Consider the following 17750-nt stretch of genomic DNA (forward strand, 5'->3'; position numbering starts at 1 on the left):
CATATTAGGAGACATGAAGCTGTAACCTTCCAGTGTCTGACTGTGAACTGGCCCATGTGTAATGAGTTGGCAGACTTCCTCCTGTCCTACTAAATGCAAGACTCAGCAACCTCTTCGTCTTCTCCTCTTTTGTACATGTGTGCACACCCTTCTTAAAAATGGAGATAGTATTGGCAATCATAAAAAGATAGACCAAAGCTTGTGAGTGCCTGTGCATAACTGACTTCTGAGCTCTTAGACATCATGAATGCAAGAAATAAAAACAGCACAGCAAAATATAAGCATCCACAACCATTGTGTATTTTCCTCAAGGATGTAATCTGTTTCTTACTACAGAATCTCCTTGCCTGGTCTGACCATCATTTTCCTGTCACTACAGAACTACTGTCATACTTTGAATGCTAATGTCTGGCCACTTTCTGATAAAGGATCCATAATAATAATCATCTCTCAATTTCAGAAGCATTAAGGCTAAAAAGCTGAACTAGAGAAAGATGTCAAGCTCTTCCATGCATAAAAATGAAAAAAAAGAAAACTTATAATGTATTAAGTTAGAAAGATTTAGAACATGTTCAACAAAAACAATGTTACAAACTTTGCACTAAAAGGTTGAAATGAGCAAATTTTTTTCCCCCTCAAGCAAGTAAAGTGTTAAATGGCTACAGTTTTGTGAACGTATTTGTGGGGCTTGGATCCAGTTTTGAAATAGCTATAAATTGCTATAATTTGGCACCAATATTTCATAAAGACAGAGGACATGTACAAATTTTATTTGTTGCAATAGTAATTCAAGATTATTTTATTTAAATGGCATCTATAATGCAAAACCTGCGGCTTCAATGTTAAAGACATCTGCCAAGTAGAGTCTGAATTTGCTTTCACATGCTCTGAGCCAGGAAAGCTCTACATGAGCACCAGTTATGACCCAGTTTTGATGACTTAGTGCTACTAGCTTTTGTCATTTCAGCCTTGACTAATACTTTGTCAGAGGCATTAAACTACAGTTTCAATGTAACTCAATATTTCATGACACTTTGGCACAAATTTCCAAGATCTGATATCAAAGAAAAAAGACAGGGATATAGAATTAGCAACAACCACTTGCAAAACCAAGTTTCCCAGTTTCCTGATAAAATAAAACAACAGGAATGATAAATTGCACTTACATTCTGCCTAGTCCCACCTGTTTGCAGAGTGGGCCTTCTTGGCATGCCAGGAGGACAAAGAGAAACAAACCTCACTCTTCCAGTACCAGCTGAACTGAATCCATTGAGCTGAACATTAAGTTATTTTTTCTTGCTTCGCCTTCTGTCAGCACCCTCTTTTCTGTGGAGGAAGAGACCCAACAAATCTGTGGTGTATCTAAAGAATATACACATGTGAGCAACTGCCAAAAAGCAGTGATACAAAGTCTCAGTAATTTGGAAATTAATTCAGGCTCAAGGCATTTGGATTAGGTTCCACCAAATGTTGTTTGAGAGTGAGATTCACCTGGCTAAAGAGCAATGGTTCCTGTAGCAGAGGCATGGGTGCTTCAGGGTGTTTTGTGTTTCTGTGGGTTTATTTTGGTTTGGTTTTTTTTTTCAGAGAAATCATTAGAGTCCAGTTTGAGGTTCACCCTGCTCCTTCAGATGCATAAGCCTCTGGGGTGAGGTTCAGGGCTGCCAGGAAGGCAACAGAGTCCGTCTCACCTCCAAGTCCTGCTGTTCAAGCTGAGGATAGGCCCCAGCACCAACAGCTTCCTCCCCTCCCGCCCTTTTTCATGGAGAGAAAATGCAGACACAGGCTGCAAACTAAAGAGCTGGTAGCAAAATTATTTTGTCTACAACAGCAATATTTGACCAGCTCATGGAAACCAAGTCAGTACAGGCCCCTTCCGTGGAGCCCTTGTAATCAATTTTTAAAACATACAACTTAGCGTGGCTGAAGCTAAGATGCCAACAGAACTTATATTGATTAAAGACAGCCTTACAAGTGCTGTCACGCACCAGTAGTCTTTAAACTAGTTTAGCCACATCAGTAACACTTTCACATTGGTAGTGTCCGGCCTTGTTTACAGAGATTTATCACTTCTAAGGCAACAGCTGAATTCAACAGCTTGTAGGCCTCCCTCCCACAGACATCTCATCATTTAGGTGTGGAGGACTCGGAGATGCAGAAGCAGGAAGGCACTGCCAATACCAGTATGAGATGGCTGGTGGGAGAATTAAAACTTTACACACAGACTACACACAACGCTCTCTCACTGCCTCCCATACTCATATCAGCACATTTCTGCTCAGACGGCTGCAAGAGCAGCATATAGCACCAAGATACAAGTACGTTAAAATGATTGCTCCATCACCCAACATCATAGGAAAACATTCAGTCTAATTATATAAATTCAAGTGCTTTGAAATGAGCGAACAGGGGCTGTGAGGCTAAAAAGAATCCATGTGCCAAGCTATTTGAGTTTGCATTTGGGTTTTTCCCCCCTTCCTTCATCTTCTTTAATGTACATGTGTTTAGCTGCTTAAGTCTGTGCCTTGCAGAAAGCGGCTGAAGTGGGGTGAAGCCTCACCAAGTGAGACTGAAAGCCTGTGTGCGGAAGGGGAAGATGAGCTGCAAAGGCACCAAATTTGTGTCTGGAGCTGGAACATGCTAGTCTGAAGATGGCAGGCTTGCTGGGGAACACCAAAAAGCCTGACTGTCACAGTGCCACCGCAGTGAGTGATGAGACATAGTTCTATTAACTGAGGTTCGGGAGATCTCAAAAATAGTCCCAGCATTTGAAATACATGGAACAACATTGACATACCCTGGGTTTAGTACTGGACTAAAAATTATTTTAGCTTGTCTTTCAAAAATGCAGTGAGTGCAGTTGGAGGATCGGAAGGCTGTTGCCAGTACAGCTCTGCTGGAAGAGCTGAGGAACTTCCTGAGTACTTTTGTCTAAAACAAACAAGAGGCTTTCCAGGAAGTTCTGAGTAATCATCCGACCTTGTGCGTAGCTCAACAGCTACAGAGGGAAGAACCTATCCTGAGATGGAGAGACAAAGATTTAAATAAACATTTAAAGAAAACACACCAGCCTGCTTGAGGAAATTAAGAAAGAACAGACTGAAACATGCCCCTGGAATTTTAGCAAAGAGCAGCTAATCCAGTGAGATTCATGAGAAGTCCAAAAAATGAACAAAATCCAGGAATTCGTAAAGACAGCCTACTGACTCCCCACAGGGGATTTCCTCTGGTGCGTAACACCATATGAGCCTTCCCTCCCTTCCAGAGTTTAGCGTTTTCTCTGTCTTCGTGTGGGCCTCTTACTGCTTTCTCTAGCTAAACCAGCTTCTGTCTTTGGAGATGATGGGGTACCTATATTCTCTACAAGGGATCACTGTGTCTCTAAGCATCATAACACAGAAGAATTAAGAAACCCTGCAACCTATGGTTTGGACAGAGATCCCCTCCCCACCCACAGACATCAGATAAACTCCTGATAGTATGACTACTCTGTGAGCAGTTTTTCCACCCAAACCAAATTAACCAGAGATGACAATGTTATGACCTTTCCAGTCAGGAAATCCTGCTTTTTATGCTTTGGATGCTCCTGCACTACAAGGCAAAGAAAGAGAGAAAAAAGAAAAAAGAAAAAAAAGAAAAAAAAAAAGGAGATGAGCAGATCCAGAGAAAATGAACTTTTTTCATGTATATGAATAGACACTGTCTTACAATCTTAATAATTAAAATAGAAAGATATTCAGTATAAGTAGAACAAAGATTTTTGTGTTTATTTTATGTATATGCATGTATATAAATACATGCAACAAGTGTCTATTCATGTACTACAGCTGCCTCCTCAGCTCTTAATATTGGCTGTCTTTATGGCAGAGTAAATACCTCTACACACCAGAGAAAATGGAATTAAATCTCTGGAAATTCAAAGGGGGTCACAGACATACTCATACACCCTTATAGAGGGTTCTGCTGTTGCTCTATCATTATGTAAATCATAATAGCAATGTTGTAGGTTAGCAATAGTTGTAGGGTCACAGATACCACAGCATCTAGTCTGCCCTGACGCCATCTTTTCCATTCCTCCTTACTATCAACATTTCCATGTAGACCCCATGGCACAAACCTTAACTGATGCCATATATAGACCACAGCTCATTGGGTTGCTCCGCAGAAGATTTGTCATGCTTTAAGCTAGTTGTGACTGTGTGCAAAAAAACCTGGGTGTACACCCTATCTCTGAGATAACCTTCTTTAACCTTTCATATCAGCACAGAAGTATGTCAATAGTTTCTCACATCCAACTCAATCCTCTGAAGGAGCGGAACAAGAGATGAAAGAAAAAGTGGATTACAAAGAGGTATTTAAAGAGTGGTGTTCTGGCCTTGTTAGAAATAAGTATTTGTGTTTGTGCAGATGCCTAAAAATACTTTTTTTAAAATTTTAGAGTGTTAAACACCACCACTGATTTTTTTTTCACTCTGCACAAGTTTTTTAAGATGAAATGATTCTGAAGTGCACATTGTCCCTTGTCCAAGAATGCCAGAGAACAGGTGGATTGTGGGGCTTGTTTATTTTTAGACTTTTAAAGCTAGGATTGCACACAGATGCACGGATGACTACCCCACCCGCCTCCTTTCCTGCAGAAGAAAAAAATAAACAACCGAGCTTGATGATTTCTTTAGAGCAAACACCAAAACACTCAAGACAATAGAAGTTTTATTTCAGACCCCTAACCAGGGCCAAGCTTACAATCTGCAAAACATTCAGTCTTGATGTGCTTAGAAGGAGGAAAGGACAGCTGTGTGTCAGCATCAATCTGCTCTGTGAAAACACAAACATAATTCTGTGCCCTTTGATCTGATGGTGATAAACAGTAGAATGACTCAAGACACCACTTTTTTCCACTACAGCTTCAAAAAAAAACAGAAGCAGAAAAAAGTTACAACCTGCATGAACACTAACACCTCAGCAGACGCAAGCATTTGCTAAATCCAACACTGGTCTTTCTGTCCCTTCCATTTCCGTGGCTGTATTTGGGTTTAAGTTCATACAAATGCCCTTCTTTTGCACAAGAAAGATTCTAGTAGCAGGAGTTACCGTGAGGAAAATAAACTTCAGATTGAAAGGTAGGCCTGATTTTGATCTTGCAAATACTGGTGTAATGTAAGAGAGTAATCAAACCCAGTGATGTTGCTCCGGTGCAAAACCAGAGTCTGACTGGACATCTTTCTCTTATGTCCTCTGCCTTATGCCACTACTTTGACAAACTGTCAGCTGGCCAGGTATTCAAAATCATTCTTAAAGTTACAAATAAAGGAACAGGATATTTTTTTTTCCCTTCCAGGAATCTAAACAGATATAATGCATTTTTATTGTTAATATATTTCTGTGTAATACATTCACTGCTGATACTGCAAATTGGAGAAATACCATTGAAACAGACTGAAAAAAATGCCAAGATAATTACCTTCCTCCATTCCAACTCTGGAGTTGGAATGCCAACACCTGTGATACCACAATCGGAACAGATTATGATCTGCCAACAGTAAATAGCTTCCATGAAGCATGCAGGGAACAGGAGCTTATGGCATTGGCCCAGTGTTAGAGGGACTTCAAGCTATACTCATGGCAGGGCAGAGCAAGAAAATACTGTTCACAGTGTAACTCTGTGAATCCCTAACTTCCAGTGCACCTCCACACAGGAGTGAGGATGAGCCAGGGGTACTGTCCTAGTCTAAGTGCCACTAACATATGCACTTTCCTTGAAAAAAGCAGTTACATGATTATTCTTGGGAATGGAGACTGGGGCAGTCTCTGAAGAACCAATTCATCAAAGCTTCTGATAGTGTAAATACTACCTTGAATTTTGTCTGGAAAATAGATCATTCAAAGATCACAAAGCATTCCTGTACACTAATCAGACATTGCAGTACCTGTGTAAACTGTAAGGCATGACTACATCCGTTGTACAGGATGAAAACTAGATCCAGAGAAGATAAAGGCAACATTCTCAGAAATGTCTATTAATTTTGGTAACCTTGGGGATTAGGGGTATTCTAACTACAAATCTCTCCATAAGTGAAGTACCAGGTGTTTTGGTAACTTTGCTCCAATAGCAGCATCAGAAGTTCACAGCACTTCCGAGAAAAAAAGACCAAGATTTTTCAAATGTTGTGACCTTCAAAATGAATGAACATTCTTTGAACTGTTAACCTTATGACTGCACTAAAAACCTATGCTGAGTTAGTGATGGAGTTGGAAATGAAATTTCTGGGTCCTCGCTGCTTAGAAAACTAGAGACTTGTGCTTTTCCTTCTCACCCACTTTGGTAGGCATATGGATTTTATCTGTCATCTAAGCTGACCGACCCTATAACCTAGCAGCTGACCTCCAGCCAGCAGGCAAACTTTGAGGCCACATTAGAAATTGGGTCCATAGTTTTGTCATTCTGACTTCGTGTGTTTTTATAGAATGTGGATAATACACACGACATTGTTTTTCCTATTCTCTAATATATTTTGTGCCTCTCAAATATATTATAAATAAGTCCATGCACAGGTAAGTGCATGTCTGCAACATACACCACTTCCAGCGTCAGGCTTGGCTTTTTCACCTCCATTGCTTTAGATGTCCATTTCTATTAGAACTGTGAACAAGGCTATGAATAGGGTAGAAATGCTCAAGTTGCTAGAGAGTCCCCCATAGCCCAAGGGGAAAATCCACCGTTAAGTAAAATGCTGCTACAGACAGTACAAGACAAGGTTTAATATTAATTCTTAAAAAATGAGCTTGCAGGTCTTACATTTAATGGACACTTTTACTACAGCATGAGTGGCAAACACAGCCTGCAGCAATAATGAATATGCCCACAGTACATTTAGGAAGGAATGGCCGAGGTTTATTTGTTCTCAGCTTATGTTCAGATCCTTTTTAACTATGCACACTAAGTTAGGGACACATCTATTAGGGCAGTGGGAGAATTCTGTGTAATGGATAAGTACCCCACAGATTATTGCTTCACACAAATGAGTCCAACCCTGACAAAAACAAACCCTGACAACTGTGCTGTATGCTTTGAAAAAAAGGGTCTGGGACAAAGCTGTGTTAAGAAATATAGGACACCTGATAACACAAGTGCAAGCAATGACCTTATCCTGACAAGATCTGAGTACATACTGGAAGAGCAGGAACATGAGAACTAATACTACCTAAGGGGCCTCTCCATCATATACTGGCCATTTACACAGGGTCAGCTCCTGAAAAATGTTTTCTGATTGATATTTACCCTGAAAATAGCACACAGCTGCACACAAAGTATTTCAATGTCGAACAGCTAGTAAAGGGCCTCCCTGTCTACCCTAATTACTTGAAAAGTGGAAAACACCGCTTTCCGACCATGCTCCTTTGCCTCTCCTTCATTTCCACTTGAGCCTCAGGCCTCAATACTTCAAAGGCACAGAGTGGCTTCTCAAAGGGCAGTCAGCAGCATTCTATTAGGGCGAAGCTTTTAGCTAGTGGTAAGGGAGATTTACCTAATGGGAAATCCCATGTGCAGAACTCCTTTCATCACCTGTGGTTCTGCTGGAGGGAAAGGTTTAACAGGGAAATGTCTGGACTCCAGGCATGAGTGACAGGTGGAGAACTCCCTTTTCAGGGGGTGGGAGGGAAGCCAACAGTAAAGTTGGGTGAAAGCTGTCCCTATAGCAGACAGCCCTATCTCTACCATAACGGTCCTGGGGTGAATGGAAGGCACACAGTGTGGGGAGGGGTTCAGCTCCCTGTGGGATTCAGTTGCAGGCTGTTAGGAATACTGGTGGCAGAGCCGAGAGAGTCTGGCTGCTCTCCTCAGCCATGCAGGGGCCAGCCTCTGCAGTCAGAGCACTGCAAGTCACAGACAGCTCACCTGCCACACCAGATCCTGTGACTTGTGTTAAAGAGAATTTTGTCACTAGTGTCACCGAGCTGGGTCAGTCCTGAAACAGAAGAACATTTCCTACCACGGGGCTTGTTACTATCTTCACTGTGAGTTTCCCTGGGTGACCCGTCATCCAAAACAGATGAAGTTAAATTCAGTTTAACAGTTGACAAAAATCACAGTCTGCAGCAATGGCTTAGTGCAATGGCACTAAGTAACTGAATAGCAGGATAATGTGGTATGATCACATCCTCACATTTCATGTTTCCTGGGCTGTAAGCATGCTGCAAAACTAAAATCTCACCCTACACTTCAACCATGAAACATTGCTCCCCCACTGCCCTGCAGGTTCCCTTTTTCTGTTCACGAAGCTGGGGAAAAGTCTCACTAAAAGAACAGAATTTGCTAAGTAGTTGTAATCTGGTGAAATTTTGTATCTTCTCTGTGCAAACGTCAACAGCTACACAAGGCTGCAGAAAGTTAAGATCCTTCTACCATAGTTATTTAGATTGCAAGCTCCTTTAGACAGAGATAGCACAGCTTTGTGTAAAGTGCAGCACCCAGCTCAACGGGGTTCAGATCCAGAGGTAAAACTCTTGTAAGTGTAAATGAGACTTTATGCAGAATTAGACAGAAGTTGTAAAGAAGGAGGGGAAAACCAGGCAGTATTTCATCTTCAAAATACACCACGAGCAATAACATAATACAATTGCAACAGTATAACTGAACCTACCCCGCTCCACTAAGCCAAGCACTTAAAAATCCACTGGTTTTCAAAGATTTTTTCAAAGCCCTTAATCTGTTCAGGACAACTGGGCTTCCATAGTCCTGAGCTTCATTTTATACATCTCTCCTCCATGATCCTGCCTGTTTTGCTGCTGGCTTCCAGAATTCACCATCTGCTTCTAAAGTGGTAAATAGAATTTGAAAGGTGAAACAAAACAAGGGATGCTAGAGTTTGGAGTCTGTACCTGTACTGTATTGCTGACCAAGCTTTTTTCCCTTTCCTACAGCACTATCCACCCTTATGACATGCTTCACGTAACTAAAAGCGTAAAGACAACTCTGCCAATTTAACCAAAAACATACCTGGGGGTGGTGGGTGAGGGTAGAGAAAGGTTTAGTCATCCTTGGTCCAGTCATTTTGAATCACACACTATGCTGAAGAAGCTGAAATGCATCTTATGTATGTTTTCCACTCTCAGTACTGTGAATAAACTCATTGTAATTCATTATACACAGAACTGCAAAACCCAATTTTGTTGTTTAAAGTATGCAGTTAAAAACAAGTGTTCAATCAGTTCTCAGACCAGGGGATTTAAATGTCCTATCAATCTCAGATGGAGTTTCTTACTTTGTATCAGAACAGGGGTACCATTTTACTAAGCATCCTATGAGTCCCTTTCCCTGGACTAGGTGTGTAGTGCAAATCTGACAGACCATCTCAGAAAGTCAGCAACATTTAGAGTTTATCATCTACATTTAAATAATGGATCATATCCAGAAACTTAAACGGCAGTTTTAGACATGTGTGTAGCAATCTTCATTTCACATTACGGGAAATACAGATGCAGCGACGTTAAGTCACTCGGTGAAGGTCACCCAGCACATTAGTTGCATCCCCTCCTACTCATCTTTTTGATCACACTGAAGCACAGTTAAACAACAGTCCAGGTCACAGTGCCTGACCTATTTGAAAATTTGCCTACTACAACACACGCTTCAGCTGAAGCATCTGGGATCCGGGCCCTTGGTAACAAGCAATCTCTCCTGACAGGAAGCACCAGGGAGGGGGAGTGAAGTGACCTAGGCTCTAGTCCAGACTTCTCAGCCTGCTGCTCATCGACTCACTTAACATCCTGTCGCCACCACTGTCCTTGAGAAGCCGATGTTACTTTCAGTGGGCCAGGCCTGCGCCCTTCATCTGCCACATACATGCGCTGGTACTTTTCTATCCTCACGTAACACTTTCAAACTGGAGCACAGAGTGCACACTACTACCATGGCACAAACACACCCAATTATTTTAGCTAGGTAGAGAAGAAAATCATCCATACTGATAGGGACTACATAAGTCTATTTCCAAGACACAAGTCCCACATAAACCCCTTAGCAATAGCTAAGTTAGTCTGGGGCAAAGTGAAAGTAGAAGAGAGTGCAAGCCAGCATTTTATATCGAGGAATCCACATGTGGCTGCGTCCAACTAGCTTTGATTTTATTTTCTGACTTAAAACAAAATTCTAACAAGGGGGCAGATGCTCTGCCAAGGATACAATTGTTTTCACCATCTGAGGATCTGACTCAGGAGAAGAAATTTAATAAAGCAGGTTTGAAGCCAATACATCACAGGCACCATTACTCCACAGAAACACGGCCATGCAGTGACCCTGCTATTGTCTGTATCTTGAAAACTATTACCATGAAAGTCTGCCAGAAGAACATAATAGGAATAATTTACCTATATGCTGGGTTTTGTCAATGCTAAAATTATTTTCTGGCTACTTTCTTGCCCTTCTTACACACAAAAACTTTGACGTATGAACGTTGCGGCTCTTGAATTTTGTGTGTCCTTGTTGAATCTGAAAAAAAAATTCTCAGGGCATTATACCTCTAGATCCTTGTAAAGTCAGTATTTCTGTTACAGATTGAGTGTCAGAGCGATGCTGAGAAAGTGCAGATGCTAACATTAAACACTTATTGCTCAAAGTCTGCTATATATCCTTCCTGTCATAACTGCCCAATAGAATGAGTTTTGCTACTGATGAGGGAGACAAAACCCTTAAAATACAACTCAAAAGAGGCTACCTTCAAGTTAGTTTCTAATGGCCTTTTATGCGATTGGAATCGTGCACAAGCCGCTTCCCTCCTCATGCTCTTCTTTCCAAGGAAAGCCATCAGGAAGTCCTTGCATTCATTAGGAATCTCCTAGCAAACCACCGTATTTGTTTGTTAACCCCTCAGCTTGTTCCAGGAAGAGATTATTAATATTTGTCATCTGGTTACGGTCTTTCATAATGCAGTAAAAGAATGAAAACCAAGAAAAGTTAGCTAGCTGCCTGCTATCATTGAGGACCTTTTTCTTTTGGTCAAAAGTACAAAAAAAGATGGGTCAGCAAAAGAAGGAAGGGGAAGAATGTTTCCGATAAACTCAATGACTGGACCTGAAATTAGGGTAGCTCAGCTTCACATCTATCCTCATTTCTTCACACAAATTCACTTCTGATTCAAACTCAGATACAGGTTCTCTGTTGCTCCCAACTCATCCAAACTCTTCTCACTGCAGTACTGTTTTTGATTAACACAGTCATCTTATTTGGTCACTGAGGCTTTCCTGATCCAATAGGGTCTTCGTCAGGACCTGCTGTGCTCGCCTTCCTACTCTTTGTTAATCACCTTTTGTAAATTCATAATTCCCAAGATATTTTCTTCTCCTTAAACACCCACAAGACATTTTTAGGGATGTATCCTTTTGCTTTGACAGGGGTAACTTTTTTTTTGTTTTGATTTTTTTTAAATCCTAAGGCTGAAATAAATGAGGGGAGGTCTCTCCAGGGTAGCACCTGCCAGCAACACTCTGTGCTCTGGGATCACAGAGTACCCCATAAGCAGGACACAAGTAATTGAATTTCAAGTCTTGTTCTGGGCGGTGGTTCATTCAGGGTTCCGTCAGGCAGACCTCTACTCCACACATTCAGCTTTGTCAGTTTTGTCATTTGTACCTCTTGTTTAAAGATAACACCTTTGCCTGCTGGCTGAGGCCCCCAGGGTTCAGGAAAATTGTGAGCACTCCTGTCAATAAGACAAGTTTTAGTGCCTGGCATTTCAGGAGATGGCTTTGAATGGAAAAATTCTACAAACTATCTGAAAAGAATCCTCGATTCTTCTGTGTCCCTGTAATTCACCACTCAGCCCAGGAAGCCCAGGAGATGCACTGCCTTATGAGAGGACTTCCTCTTTCTTATCGATCATCATAACACTGCAATGTGTCTGCAGCGAGTTTGTGTGTGGAAATTGCATAGGCATGACATAAATCACCTCAGATTTCCTAGTAATAATGCGACCCCGAGGCAACATATCCAGTAAATTAAAAATAAATTAGGAGACGGCCTGCTGTGACTTCAGCAGACCCCATGTCAGACCTAGCCTGAGGGAGGAATGTGCCTTCTAGCTTTTCCACAACAACTGTCTTTTTACAGTGAGTTAATTATCTACAGATACGGTGTGTTTAGAAGACAGAAAACAAGACCAGCTGATTTCAGAACAACTTTAAAACAGATTTGAAAATGCATCTCTCTAAGGTCTCACTTACTGATGCACAGTATATAAAGTCTAGGTGACATCACTGCTTACATCAGCCACGAGGGGACACAAAGGATGGTACTTTAACATCTCTCAGGAATTTGGGGATGGTCATATTACCCAGGTGAGGGCTCACAAATGAACAGTGACACTCAAAAACACTCCCAATCGTGCTCGCAGCTGTGTACCTCCTATTTGCTTGCATTTCCAACAGCATGGCAGGGCTGTCTGAGACTCTGGGCTCCACCAGGCAGAGCTCCCAGCTTCCAAAGCAGTGTGCAAGGTTTTATGTTTGCATCTTTACGCTAGGGAGATGGATGGTGAACTTAATCGACCGGTCATTAAAGATGAGCTTCCGATCAGCCTGCTGCTACTCAATTATCCCATTAGAATGGAGATTATGAATCTGGACAGAGGATTTAAAATCATAGTCAGTGTCTGTGTTTCTACAACAGTCAAAATCAGACTCCCATTCAGGTAATTTAGGTGAGAGTGATAGTTTTGATCCTGAACATTACAAAATAAGTTCTGCTTTTTATAAATGCATATCCAACAACCCTTGAAGATCACAAACATCTTGTGGAATAAAATCAAGGGCAAAGAAAGGTTGGGACTTTTGAGCTGTCAAATGTGGGTGTTTAGTTCATTTCCATATCTAGTTCCTCAAACCGGGTCAGAGGTTCCTAAAAAGTACAGGTCAGCTGCAATACAGACACATGGACTGAGTTGTGGAACTGAGATTTGCATGCAAAGTTTGACCACAGCACCGTTCCTCTTCTCATGCTTGCAGCTGGGCAGAAAAAAAATCCACAAATCTGCATCACACACCTACTCATCTTTAGTATGCACGTATAAATGTTCAGCTGTATTTTGATTTCACGGAAAACCCAGAAAACAAAGGATCATAAATTCATATGGTTACTTTCTTTTTTTCTAAGATAGCTGACAGAACCCCAGGAGAATACATCTGTATCTTCTAATGTTTTTTTATGTAGTGTGGTAGTTTATACAAAGGTGAAAATGCTGGAGAAAAATAAATAATGTTCAGCTTCCTCAGAACAAAGATCGATGTCAGCTTTAATTCTTATTTACCAAACTTCTCCTAAAAAATTATTATGGATGACTTTTTAAAATGTGCTGCTTGTCTCCCTTTCTAAGCTTTTATAGCACTATCTAAGTTTAAAGGGATCAGATTCAAAGTACATGATTTATTTTCTAAGTGTCCAACTGCTGCACCTAAAAAAGTGTGTTTTCATTACCCGCCTGCCAGGTATTACATATCTTCATATGTATGGCAAACCTAACACTCTAACCTTGAAAGTACAGCTCAGCTCTACTCTGAAAATGCTCTATTAATTCTTCCCATTGTCTCAGTGTTGAAGTTGCCAACGTAAGTGCCAATTAGTAAGACATATCGTTTTCCTCTCTTTTATTTTTTTTTAATGTCAATCTTTTTTTCCCCGTTAAACCTTAGAGAACAGTGGGGATGAAGTCCTTCCTGGGTCATACTCTTGAAACATATCCTTTTAGCTGACCTTTTAGTCCAAGCTCCATGTCATGAAATTCCTTTTCAGAAAATGGAGATCAAAAATGTATGTACAAAATTTGATACCCTCTCTTCAATACAGGGAAAAGTTGCAAAAAATAACCTCTTTGCCCTGGAAGGAATTGCTTTGTATCTGCACCCTATAATACAACCAGATACCTTTGCAATATCATTGAACTGAGAATTCATTCACTTTAAATAGTAGTTGTCCCTTTTTTTTTTCTTTTTTCTTTCAGGCTAGTCCCCAGAGAAGTGTCTGATCTGTTTGTATTTTGTATTTGTATCCTTCATCAGAGCATCTAGTTTAATTCTGTCCTGTGTTTTCTCTCAAGCCTCTCTGGTGCTTCCACAGGGTTGTCTCCACAGGCACGCATCTCTCACTAAACCCACTGGCCCAAATGTACCAAATATTCTGAGATTACCCCATGTCCTGTGGTTGCATGCAAAAGGCACCAGTGAAATTCAGCCCCCCTTCTGGGAAGCAGTAGGTATTTAAACCCTCAAAGAAACATCATTACACAGAAGAGGAAATGATGAGAAATACCACCTTGAAATGGGACGGCATAAGAAGACTATACAGTCAGCAAGGTGTATGCACAGACTGGGTAAGTCGTCGGGTTTGACCAGGACCTCATGATGTAAAAACTGTTGCAATTCTTTAGGACCCAAGATTTAAATTCCCTATGAAAACAACTGAGAAAACTGGCAAACTGTTTCAGCTGAGATTTGGAGAATGCCTCTTGCTTCTGCCCAGTGTTTTAAGCACAATGGTAGGAAGACTACTTAAAATAGGCCTTTCACAAGCCACACACAGAAGACCACAAAAGATTCCTATCGGAGGACACAGGAAATCCCTATCCATAGGATAGACACACAAAACTTACATTATCAGTCGGGTCTATGAGTCAATTCCATTCAAGTGCTTCTGAGTGTAGGAATCCTTCAAACCCACAAGTATAAAGCTTTGAAGTAAAACCTAAAAATAAAAGTTACAGCAACAAAATAGCTTACAGCTCTGTGGTCCCTCCAAGAAGCACAAAGTCATTAAAAAAAAAACAAACCCCCAAAAAAGCCAAAAACAAAACACACCACACCAAAAAGTCCCAGTGTAGTTCTGAGTCTTTGCTGGGAGCAAAAAGCAATTTTCCACCACTTGGCCAAAGCAAGAGAAAAATCAAAGTGGATAAATTTGACTTTCTACACCAGCGGGCTCAAATCAATTCTTACCTTCCCCATCAACAGTTTTTATAGGTGTTTGAAGGAGGAGAGGGAACGGAGGCCATGCAATCAGTAATAGGGAGGAAATGGTTACCAGAACTTGCAGACTATAAGAACAACTTGCTTAGAAATTTATTTTCAGGTTGATAAATTTAGCTTCCAGTTAATAAACTGGGGGGAAGGAGGGTAGAAGTCTTCCCTTGTTGAAGGAGAGAGAGGTGGGATTTTGCTGTCTGAGCTTTTTGCAAGTGAATTAAAGCAAGCAGGCATCAAACCCATCGGAATGGTACCCAGCCCTGGCCTTTCTCTAGTGAATGGGCTAGTGAAGCACTAACACCCCACAGTGACTACAGCTTTCTCCTGAATGCAATATTACCTGACACTAGATTTTAGCAGAAGGCAGTTCTGCAGTGAGCATTTTCAAGTTAATCTGATTTTGATTGATTTTTTTTTTTAATCCCTTCCTCACAAGCCATTACACTTTCTTTTCTCCCTGGCTACATGCCTCAGCATCTACCTGTCTGTCATTCCCTCTCCACCCCCTGAAAAAAGGAAGGAATTTTTTCCTCTGTGTTACTATGGCAATGCCTTGGTACCAGAATTAGAATCCCGTGCTTTAAGTGATGGGCAAACAAGTGTTTCCCCAGAGTCTCTCAGGAAAGCCAGTCCACAGAAAGTTGTTACAGCAGCAAAGTTAGGCCAACAACCGGACTTGGCTGTAACTGTGCCTGACTTATTCCTTTATCAGACCCCTCTCCAACGAAGCAAAAGGATTTAGGTGTCCTATTTGAACACCTGGAAACATTGATTGCAGTTAGGCAGAATAAAGCATAGCAGAGCAACGGAAGAGTGAAATGTCTGAAGAAGTGGAAAGTTCTCAGCCACACCAAAGTCCCTTTGAAATGTGGGCATGCAGAGAAGACATAAGGAGCCAGTTAGTTTGCCTGGTCTTTCTGCAATTTAGGGAACTTAAAGGACAGGGCTAATTTAGATCATTAGAGCAATAGCCCTTATGGGGTCTGATGCCTCCAGGAAGTTGCCTGTGTGCAGTGTTGTTCTGCCTGAAGGGACAGGTAGGAAAGGATAAAGGTGAGCTAAAACTCCGTTGCCTGAGTGGCAGCTGGCCTTGACACCTCCCTCAGCCACACACCAACAGGAAATTTCCATCTGTACGAGGACCAATACTCTGCCCCAAGACTTTCTGTCCAAGTGGACAAAAGTGTCAGCAGATTGCATCTGCAAGAGGAAGAAAAGAGAAAGAAAAGGAAGCGGGGGAGGAAGGGAGGAGAAAAGAGAGTCTGAGAGAGTAGCAACCACTATTATTCTTCCTGTGGTTCTGCGCTGGCAGAGCAGCTGACACGTCTGCATCTTACCACAGCTGAACCAGAGTCACACCTATAGCTGCTTTGATGCTGACATATTACTGCCTGTTGGCACTGGTTAGATCACTTCGATATTAATTTATGCAAAGATGAGCCCATCTTTCCTGTACTTGTAGGTCTGTACTCACACCTGTTGGGTCTTGCAGTCTTCATAAACGGAGGCTCTGCAGATTAACTTAACAGTGTATAGCATAGTGCAGCCCTTATCCCGGGCCATTATCACCACTAAATATCAGAAAAGTAGATTATACTTGCTTTTCTGAACAGACTTACTATCTTTTGCCTGAGGCAAAAGAGAGGCTTATCTCCCTGCTCAACCACAACAGGAGACCTCAGTGGTTTTCATTCTAACAGCCTGCAGACTAAAGGAAGCTCTTGCAGGCAACCTTGATCCCACTGGGCTTTCAGAGGACCACCATCTCATTCAAAGGACAGAGTGAAGTCAGTTGTACATCATGACATTAAGGAAGCAGCAAATATATTCTTTCCCTCCCACTCAGGCAAACTACTGCCTCTTCTCAGAGCAGTCAGCCCCTGGAAATGGCTTATTTTCTAAAAACCGACATAGTCCTGGGCTGATCCAAGACCAGATGTTTTCTCCAGGAAAAAGAAAAAATTATACACAGCAACAGCTTTTCTATACAAACTGCACAAGGTTAACAGCTCTTTCCACTCCCTGAGATTTCTCTCAAGGATCCTCCAGTCAATCGAGATTAAAATCAGCTTGACTGCTCATAATGCAAGAAATCAAACAGGACATGGCATCCGGCTGTCCAGCTGCATGCAAGTCCGTCGTTCGTTTCACCAGACCCCTTCCAAACATGGCGCAGCCCATCCTTCTAGCACACAGAACATATGGGCACTCTTTAACAAAACCCTTAGCAAGAAGTTCTCTTACAGAAAGCAGAAGGAGGAATTCCCTGTATTCAGATGCAATCTGCTTCTGTCGTCTTGCTGTAAAGCTGTTTCATTATTGCCAAAATCCAAACACTCAAGTCAGGCTGCTGGAGTTTCAAGTTGTAACTTTAGCATTCCTGATTTCCTTTTAGCTTTTGAATGCTGGGAAATGGCAAAAACCTTTGCCTCTGGTTGCCCGGTGGACTGGAATATCAGTTTCTGAAAGAAAATGAAAGAGATTCCCAGATTATAACAACAGTTTGGAGATCTGAGGCTTCACGAAAAGCACCTCAAAAGTCTTAAGACCTGAAAATATTGCTGCTTCACATGGCTAAACATGTGCTTAACATAGCACGTGTTAACATGTGCTTAACAATACCTATGTTAGCCTTCAGCAGACACACTAGTAACTTCCACAAGGATGCACTGATGAAGAGTGCAAAGGCCTTACTCTTCCATTGTAGGGGAACAGACAGGGATCGGCGACTGGAAGATCAC

The sequence above is a fragment of the Phalacrocorax aristotelis genome, chromosome 1 (assembly GCF_949628215.1).
Source record: "Phalacrocorax aristotelis chromosome 1, bGulAri2.1, whole genome shotgun sequence".
NCBI lineage: Eukaryota > Metazoa > Chordata > Aves > Suliformes > Phalacrocoracidae > Phalacrocorax > Phalacrocorax aristotelis.